The sequence below is a fragment of the Rutilus rutilus genome (genome assembly GCF_951802725.1).
Source record: "Rutilus rutilus genome assembly, chromosome: 6".
Classification (NCBI taxonomy): Eukaryota; Metazoa; Chordata; class Actinopteri; order Cypriniformes; family Leuciscidae; genus Rutilus; species Rutilus rutilus.
Genome location: NC_140214.1, coordinates 3,586,764 through 3,597,103, shown reverse-complemented (window position 1 = coordinate 3,597,103; position 10,340 = coordinate 3,586,764). Strand labels below are relative to the sequence as shown.

Below are 10,340 nucleotides of genomic sequence, written 5' to 3'. Positions count from 1 at the left end.
GTCTGGATAGAACAAGCGCTTGGACAAGGAGTTGTGTAGCATGCTCTGATAGGAAGGGCCTGATCCACCTAATGTTGTACAAGGCAAATCTGTAGGACCCGGCAGTTCTAGCAATGTGGTCTTTATTAACAGAAAATATAGCCTGAATACCCTAAGTCAAAGGTCACAGAGCAAGAAAAACTTGACAAACAGGTACGTGTGCTTGCATTGACACGCACCGATGGCACACAAGCAAAAAAAGAGATTACATGAAGGCCTAGTGATTTTATTTATTTATTTTAGAACTGATGTCATTCACAAACGCATGCCAAACTACATATCGCAGTAATCCTTCAGCGTCATGCAGCGTTCAATTCGGTTATGAGCTGTAGGGGAAGCTAAATGCTCAAAAAGCGTGTCGAAAAGTGTCGCGCTTCCATTGACCTGAAAGGTGAAATTTTGCCTCCATTTCTTGAGGCATTTTGAAGAACGACGAAAGAAAACATCACAAGACAAAAACTATAAAAAACAAGAAATTCTGCGACAAGGTGATAAAAAGATGCACGTGGACTCGCATCTGAATTTGCATGTCTGCATCAGCCTTTACTGTATTTACAGGTACATTAAATACACAAATAATAAACGTATCAAATATATATTATCAAATTATGTTATAATATCAAATATATGATCAACAATGGATGGCAATTATTGATATAACCTTCAATTCACACACTATATAGTAAATAAATGATACTGTTAATTGTAAATTGTAATAAATTATATTGTTATTAAATAATAATATTTTCACATTTTCATTGATTTTCTGAGGGGGAAAATAATCACACTGAAATTATTATTTTACTTGTAATAAAATCTACTAAATCTGCTGATATCAGCTCGAAACTCTTTGGTCATTTTTTTGAGAGAGATGCTAATGGTCCTGTCCGATTCAATGATCTATGCTAAGCTATGCTAAAAGTGGTACCGCCAGACCCGGAGATCGGCTGAATGGATTCGAAAACGGTAAAACTCAACTGTTTAACTCTGGGGGAGTTGTAAAATGAGCCTATTTCCAAAAAAAAGTGGAGTATCCCTTTAAGCTACGCACAAATACTGATAGATGCAACGGAGTTTAAATAGAAGTTATATGCTATTTGTACTAAAGGTAAAATATCTGAGCAATAGTGGGCAGTTACTGAAACAAGTTTGACTATTTGCACTTCTTATAATGTGCATCTTAGATTGCTCCTGGTCATTATATATATACATTTTTTATAGCAACTTGATTGAATTGCCTTCACAGAGCAGCTTGCATTCTTTGTATCTCTTGCAATGCATCCACAAGAGACAAAACAATAATTAAAGGGCATTAATTAAAGATTAGAAGAGTTATTGAGTTACAAGAGTTAGTGACACTTTCTGAAGCCTGTCTGGAATTATATGGATTGTCCCACATCACAGGTGTCAAGCATGTGGTGTGCACTAGGTGTTTACAGCCCTTGTTCATTGTGCCCTGGTTGTGAGCATCCTCAGGCCCCGTCCAGCGAGAGAGGGGGAGATCCAAGAAGCGATTAAAGTCTACGGTAATCCGACCCATCCAGTGATCAGTGTGTTGGTAGAGGAGGAGTCTCACACACACAGGGAGGAGAAAGACTGACAGGGACCGAGGAGAGTTCGCCATGCGCACACCCCTAAAAAACATACACACGCAAACTCCTGCTCTCACACACACACACACACGCACGGAGGGATCTTACGCACGAAAGACTCCGTATGAGAGGACATCCAAACCAGGATTTGGACAGCCTGTAAGCTTCATATGGCACATGGTAAGTCTGGAAGGAATAAGCTTAGTTTAAGTACCTTACAATTTTAAGACAAACTGCACTGCGATCATATTTAATTTAAGTCACTTATAAAAGTTACGGTTTAAACAGGAATGTTGAGGAAAGCAGAAAAGTGAGGAAAACATTTCAATTTTGACAATTCATTTCAGGCTAAATAAATTCTGAGAACTTTCACACAAAAAAACAAACATTTTGTCATAAAACAAGTCAAATGCTTGGTCTAAACCATATGACGGACGGTGAGAGACCCTTAAAGGTTTACTTAAATTTCCTGGCTTCACTTAACAGCTCTGTTGCAAAACCTTGGCTGCCGTTGTTGTCTACATAGGCATCGTAACCGAGAGGAACATCATAAGGGATTGATTTGAAACGCTCTGCATAGGGACAAACTCTGTGCACTTTACAAATAGCCCTCTGCATGGGAGACTTGACTCACGATTGACTTTGATAGAGTTTGCATGTTGCTAAGCAAACAATATGATACTCTCCTAAGTGTAATGGACATAGAACACACAAATGTTTGGTGAAATGGTCTTTTTTTTTTTATAGATTGGACTACTTTAACTAATACTTGATTGATATCAGAGAAGCCTTAAAATGCAAGGTTTTGCATTACACCTGCTTCCCCGGCTTGGGAATTTGTTGTTCCCTGGAGTAAAACAAAAAGACATGAACTTTTTTTTTATTCCACGTGCTCTTAAATTGTTTTATAAATAACTTACAGGTTTGATTGTATGAAGCCTGATGTATTTCAGGGTTTTCTGTGTATCTGTTTTACTCCACCTGTTTTTTTTTTTTTATTAGGTACATGAGGTTGTTTTGAGTATGTGTTATGTTTGAGAAATTTCCAGGTTTTGTTCTACAATATCCTGCCTTGTCAAACTCTAAATAAATCTAAACCAAAAAAAAAATGCTAATTTCTGCTGCTTTCTTTGTCCGTACCAAGTGCACAGTGTTGACTTTGCCAATGTGGAATTGTGTTTCAGATCTGGCATCCTAAAAACCGGACGGGACTCCTGAATCAATTTCCAAAACTGATTTAAATCGCAAAGTCACGATCAACCAGTCTCAGACTTGCGTAACCGACTATGTCAAAGGATGAGGAAATTCCGAGCCCACCTCCAGAGTGGCCGGAAGAAATGTTAGTGTAAACATATATCCCGGAGGAGAAGTCATCATGAGAAGGAACCTCTAAGACACTGGTATAGTACTTAATATCCACACAAAACCAACCCGCGATCGACTGATTACATGGATGTACAGCGTGGATGGAAAACACACACTAGCATCTCCAATCCTGCCTCCATGAGGGATTTGCCCTCCCCACCTGTTGCCTGAGGTCAAGCCAACGCAACGCCGTCCTGATAAGTCTGGCTTAGCTGGCCACTTGGTAAGGACACATCTTCTTTTGTCAGCATAAGCTGCCACTTACAGCCGGGGTGTTAAACACTGCAGATCGCCACAGATTCAGAGAGCACAACTGTGCCAGAGCGCATACATCAAGATTAGTAAACAGGTTGTTTCATTAATCGAATCAAGATGCTGAAGTTTTCCATACTTGTGGAAGTTGTATTCTCTCGAAGATTACCGAGACATCTGCATGTGTCTCTCGATAGGGGCTGGAAATCTCACAGTGTTTTATCAGATGCAATAGATAGTGAAAGGAAATCCTTGTTTGGTGTGTTTTTTTTACATTAGACCAAAAAAACCAAAAAAAAAACCCTAGGAGTCCCCTAGGAGAGCCTTTGATTCCTGTTCCTAGACCTTCAGGCCACCATACATCACTTACAGTCCATTTGAGTTCAACAAGCTTGACACAGTCTTTTTTAGTTTTTTTTTACCCATACCATTACACAGTGGATCTCTTTAGGGGCAGATATAGAGGTATTTATGGGTAGTTCGATGTAAACCAGGTTAGACGTTTTCAAAGAGTATCTGTTGAGTATTCAGGGACTCCCATTGGGTTAATCAGCATTTAGTCTTGTGCTGGAAACCAAGACATTTAACATTCAGTAATATGCTTTTGGATGAGAAGAAAACTTGAACTGAATTGACTATGACACTATTGCCTTCAGTAGAGCGGATGTATAGCTGAATTGAACTTTACACAGTTATTGCACTGAATTGAATCAACACTGAACCGACTCGAGCTGAATAACGACTCTATTGTCTTCTGTAAAGCTGAACTAAACTTGCTTCGTGATTAATTAACCTTACACAGTTATTGAACGGGACTGAATCAATACTGACTTGAGCTACTAATGACACCACTGTCGTTTAGTCTCTGATGAAGTTTGCATTGGAGCCGCACGATTCTGCATAAATTGAGTATCATATTATTTATTTTTAGTTTGACTGAATGATTCAATGACTCAATCATAAGCACTTCACTTGTTTCATTACTGGATGAATCAACGTTTTTGATCGAATCTCTTGAATGAATGATTTAACGACATACCTTTTTAAGTCACTTGTCGCCACCTACTGGCGTAATGATGTAATCGATACAATCTTTGTTTGAAGCGCCAAGTTACTTTCAAAAGGATTTGCTCTATTTTGCTCACTACCGTAGATACCGTAAAAGCTATACACTTTTATCCCAGTACTTCTGTGATAATTTGAATATTTGTAACACAGAAATAACGATACAGTGTGATTGAAAAGACTGTTTGTGAAGCTGTTTCATAAATGATAACTTCTCTCTGGTTCAGCGGCAGCGCGAACACAGATTTGATGCTCCGGTGTGATTTTGTCAAAGGTTTAACAGACATAGGCAAATCGTTGTCATTTAGGAATGAGATCGCGTGGGTGTTTGAATCGAGATTGTGATCTTTTTAACAATTCAATCGTGCTGCTCTAGTTTGCATCATTGAAGCTGTTATGTCCCTGTTTATTACTGTGAAGCTGCTTTGAAACAATCTGTATTCATCCGTTCATTTATTTATATAGCACGTTACAGGCTACCACAGTAGTTCCGAAGTGCTGTACATTACAACAAGAGCAAACATAAAAAAATCCATCTACTGATGTAATAAAACGGCAAAGAAAACAAATAAGATTTTATGCGGCCCTTAAAAACATTAAGAGTCAAGGAAGATCTACAATCTTGGACGAGCGACAGAGAAAGCATGATCACCCTTCGATTTGAAACGCGCACGGGGAATAGTTAGAAGAAACTTGTCAGATGATCTTAGTATTATGCCTGGACTGTAGTGTTGTATTGTATAGAGCGTATTGTATAAATACATGTAATTTGACTCGACAAAATCTACTGCACCACTGCCATAGTGAACAAAAATGGTTCACAAATCTTCACTAGGATTATTATTTGTTATTGTTACCTCTTGTTTCAAGTAATTTAGCCAGGCTGGTATGACCCGTCACGATGACCTGATCATAATCGTCAGTGGGATCTGGCGCATTTTGAGGTGGCAGTGTCATGGCAGGTTAAGCTTATATTCACTTGAGCCTTTCAACTCCCATAACCTGGGATTCAACCGGGCTTAGTTTGCAAGCCTGATGAAGGAACACGCTGTAAAAATCGACGCTTTCGCCCACACTCTTTCCCTCGACCTCAGGGGGAACTCTCCAAATCCGCTTTGCAGGTGCAGCGTTATGCATTCAAAACACGAACCTGAGCTTTTTGACATCTCGTTTTGATCCCTGCACATTTTTCCAGAAAGAAGCTCTTGAATGGGCGCGTTTGTTTTTTCTGCCTGTCCTGCTCCGACACGCTCAGAGTAAGCTGCATTGAAGTGTGCCAGTCGCTAATCATCAGGACTTTTAAAACGCCATCACGCACAATAGCACCAGGGTTTTTATTTAAGTACGATCCGCTCTTCGGCACGCAGAACTGTCTGGATTGAGGCTAACCTCGGCTTTGGCTCGCGAAAGCAAACATTCGTGGCATTGCATCCAGACCGTAAAATTCCACGATGCAACTGATTTACGGTTTACAGATTTGACTATCCATTTGTAATATCTGATAACACAGCTGTTGTCAAACAAAAAATAAAACAACTCTGGAAGTTCTAAATCATGCATACGTGATTAAAACAATGTTGAATACATTGCGGTTTAGTGTGCATTAATCAGGATGTGATATGTAAAGGTCACGTCCTTTTCCGGCTATTGATCACTAGAGCGACGCACATGTGCATGTCTTCTCCATCGTGCATCTGGGCTTTTTATTCCTGTCAGATGTTCCAGACTTTCCCTAAATGAGGTACATTTTTACAACCAGCCGCAAATACTAACTGGGGTGAAAGATGGCAGGAAATACCCTCTAAAAGGCGCGGCGTTCACACAGAGCGGGTGAAATGACCCCTCCAACCTTGGGAAGCTCGGTTATATGATGATATCAAATTCCTGCCGTTGTAAATCCTCAGTGGAACCACAAATCAAACCTCCGAACCAAACTGTTGACTTCATGACTGAGCCCACACGGAAACTGGGTCTGCAGAGCTAGGACTGAGATGCCTGTCATTCACAAACTACTTCATATTTAGTAAAAAAAAAATGTGAAAATTGAATATGCTTTCAGATGCCAATAGGAGTGTTGCATTCTCAGGTCTCAAAATGGAAAGTTTACCCCCAAAAACCCAAAACAATAATAAATATTCACTCTCATGTCGTTCCAAACTTGTATGAGTTTTCCTCTGCTGAATAGAAAAGAATATATTTGGAAGGTTGTGTAAAAACAATATTGGAACCCATTGAATTTCATATTTTTTATGTCCATATAGATTTGGAACATGAGGGTTAGTATATATTGACATCTTTGGGTTAAACATCACACATTTTAACATATTTTACATTGTGTGATTTCTCCCAAAATCTGCATGAAAAATGTAAGAAATGCCTTAAAGATACAGGACAGATACCAATAGGAGTGTGATATTCTTAGCCGTCTTAAAATGGAAAGTTAACCAAACAATAAAACCCTCATGCCGTTCCAAACTAGTTTGACGTACTTTTTTTCTGCTGAACTGAAAATAATTCCATTAAAAGGATTTATTTATTTCTGTTAAATATCTTGTGGTCAGAAATGTTTGGAGCAATAAGAGAGTGAGTAAATTACATTTTTGGATGAACTGTCCCACATTTTTCATTCTATAAAAGCCATTCCATCCCAATGAAGTCTGCTGACTTTTCTCCCAAAATCTGTACAGAAAATGCAAAAAGTTCTTCAAGAGACAGGACAGGCAAAAATGACGTAAAAACTAGCAAAACATTGAGGACTGTGAATTAGATTTCACGGAGATGTTAGCATGCATGTATCACAGAACATCACAGAAATTCTCAGGGCCTGTTTACACCTGGTCACTTGTACTGATCAGATACCAACCTGATTTGTTAAAACGGTTCCATTTACACTTGGCCACATTCACTCCGCAAAACCAATATGAATCCGAATATAAATTCGTTTGCATTAGTTTGTGCGATGGCTTGCTGAAGAGATACTCAGCTATACTCATCAGCGGCAATGCATGTTGCAGTAGCGTTTGGCTATATACGGCTGTAACATGTCATATAGCCTATAATGCTCTCAAACATTTATTCTGTAACATTTTGGGAGGAGTAAAATTTACATATGTGGTTTCATTTAAATTGGAATTTGCATCACCTGCATATTAAGCACATTGGTGTAATGTTCTGGAGCCAACATTAACTGAGTAACAAACCATCAGCATTTAAGCATCTGTCAGGGTTGTGCAAAATCTTGTGCATTTGAATTAGCCACAACAAACATTGAATTCGAATGATAGGAAGAGGATTTCACTGAATTGAAATTCAAAGTAATTCAACACAGGTAATGCATTCTGTGAAATGAAGTGCTCTTCCACACTGAAGTTAATCTCTATCTATCTATCTATCCATCTATCTATCCATCCATCTATCTATCCATCCTTCTGTCTATCTATCTATCTATCTATCTATCTATCTATCTATCTATCTATCTATCTATCTATCTATCTATCTATCTATCCATCCATCCATCTATCCATCCTTCTGTCTATCTATCTATCCATCCATCCATCTATCCATCCATCTATCCATCCATCTATCCATCCATCTATCCATCCTTCTGTCTATCTATCCATCCATCTATCCATCCTTCTGTCTATCTATCCATCCATCTATCCATCCTTCTGTCTATCTATCCATCCATCTATCCATCCTTCTGTCTATCTATCCATCCATCTATCCATCCATCTGCCTATCTATCTATCTATCTATCTATCTATCTATCTATCTATCTATCTATCTATCTATCTATCTGTCTGTCTGTCTGTCTGTCTGTCTGTCTGTCTGTCTGTCTGTCTATCTATCCATCCATCCACATCCATCTATATATCTTTCCCTCCATCCATCCCTCTATCTATCTATCTATCTATCTATCTATCTATCTGTCTGTCTGTCTATCTATCTATCTATCTATCTATCTATCTATCTATCTATCCATCCATCTCTCCATCCATCTCTCCATCCTTCTGTCTATCTATCTGCCTATCTGCCTATCTATCTATCTATCTATCTATCTATCTATCTATCTATCTATCTATCTATCTATCTATCTATCTATCTATCTATCTATCTATATTAATATATTATTAATTAATATTATTAATATTAATATTAATATTAAAATGTATCATGATCAACAAACTTTGCTGTTCTAGTTCAATTAGAATCATATGAATATCTTTAAACTTCAATGGATTTGAATTCTACTTACATTCAAATCGCATTGTAAAAAAATTAATTTAGTTGGAATTTAAGTGGCATTCTCAATTCAGTTCTGAATGGCGCACAACTCTGGCATCTACAAAGTACATTTTAAACACTGAAATAAAAGCATGTGACCAACGCACTGTTTCGACCTCTTCATACCGAATCGATATGCGTCGTTCAGCGTAGAGTAATAATAAGGTGTGTTAGTTCCAGGGTTATATTCAGATTTTACACTCATTCACAGGTTCAGTACGTGACAGCTGTTGTATTTCAGACATAGCATCCGCACATGGACTGGCTAACCTCCAAATACACAAACTAAATGCTAAATGGTGTCTTTCACAGCTGTCGACTAACACTTCCAGTAAACATGCGATTTCTGTGAGCAGATGCTCAGAGACTTTGTCAATGTTTATAGCTTATTTTGAAAATGAGCCCAAATGTGACATCATGTTTAGCTTATATGCAATTTAGGGTCAGCGGATGAAAGGACGCATTGGCATAATATCTGATAACTTCGCATGCTAACTGCTCCTGTGTTTAAATGTGCATTCAGAAATTAAATACAGAGACTAGCAAAACGTTTCAACAATAGATGTTGAAATAGTTGATTATGTAGTCAAGTTATGTAACCACTGGCAGATTTGTGAGTGACCCACTACAACTGTTGCAAGCATTTCATACACAGCAGCCCCCAAAACACTTTTGAACACACAAATCGCACTTAAAAATGTCTTAATGTCATTACAATAGAGAGCAAAATAAAATCATAATATACAGTACCAGTCAAAAGTTTGGAAACGTTACTATTTTTACTGTTTTTGAAAGAAGTCTCTTATGCTCATCAAGCCTGCAGTTTAAAAAAAACAAAAAAACAGTAATATTATGAAATATTATTACAATTTAAAATAATGGTTCTCTTTTTTAATATATTTTAAAATGTAATTTATTTTTGTGATGCAAAGCTGAATTTTCATCAGCAAGTACTCCAGTCTTTGGTGTCTTATGATCCTTCAGAAATCATTCTGATGATTTGATACTCAGTTATTATCAATTATGGAAACAGTTGTGCTGTTTAATATATTTTTTTGGAATACTTTTTTCAGGATTCATTGATGAGTAAAACGTTAACAGCATTTATTCATAAAAACAGCATTTATTCAAAATAAAAACATTTCTAACAATATAAATCGTTACCATCACCTTTTATCAATTTAACGCATTCTTGTTGAATTAAAGTACTAATTTCTTTAAAAAAAAATAGTTATTGTTCCCAAACTTTTGAACGGTAGTGTATATTGTTACAAAAGATTTCTATTCTAAATAAATACAGTTCTTTTAAACTTTTTATTCATCAAATAATCCTGAAAAAAGTATCTCAGGTTATAAAAAAAATATTAAGCAGCACAACTGTTTCCAACATTGATCATAAATCAGCATATTAGAATGATTTCTGAAGGATCATAAGACACCAAAGACTGGAGTACTTGCTGATGAAAATTCAGCTTTGCATCACAAAAATAAATTAGATTTTAAAGTATATTAAAAAACAGAACCATTATTTTAAATTGTAATAATATTTCATAATATTACTGTTTTGTTTTTTTGTTTTGTTTTTTAACTGCAGGCTTGATGAGCATAAGAGACTTCTTGCAAAAACATTAAAAATAGTAACGTTTCCAAACTTTTGACTGGTACTGTATGTTTTGGTAATTTTTAGTGGATTTATGAAGTTAGTTCTCAAGTTGACAAGCACAGGTGTATCACATTAACATC

At 37.0% G+C, this 10,340-nt stretch overlaps 1 protein-coding gene across 1 annotated transcript in view; it reads left to right on the top strand.

Moving 5' to 3' along the window:
- The first annotated feature begins 1,613 nt into the window (after nucleotides 1–1,613).
- The window catches only part of LOC311292667 (uncharacterized protein), a 26,302-nt gene continuing 17,575 nt past the window's right edge, over nucleotides 1,614–10,340 (top strand). The window contains exons 1-2 of the mRNA XM_084412451.1: nucleotides 1,614–1,811; nucleotides 2,816–3,219. The gene's annotated coding sequence lies outside the window, so the exon portion shown is untranslated. The remainder of the gene's footprint in view (nucleotides 1,812–2,815; nucleotides 3,220–10,340) is intronic.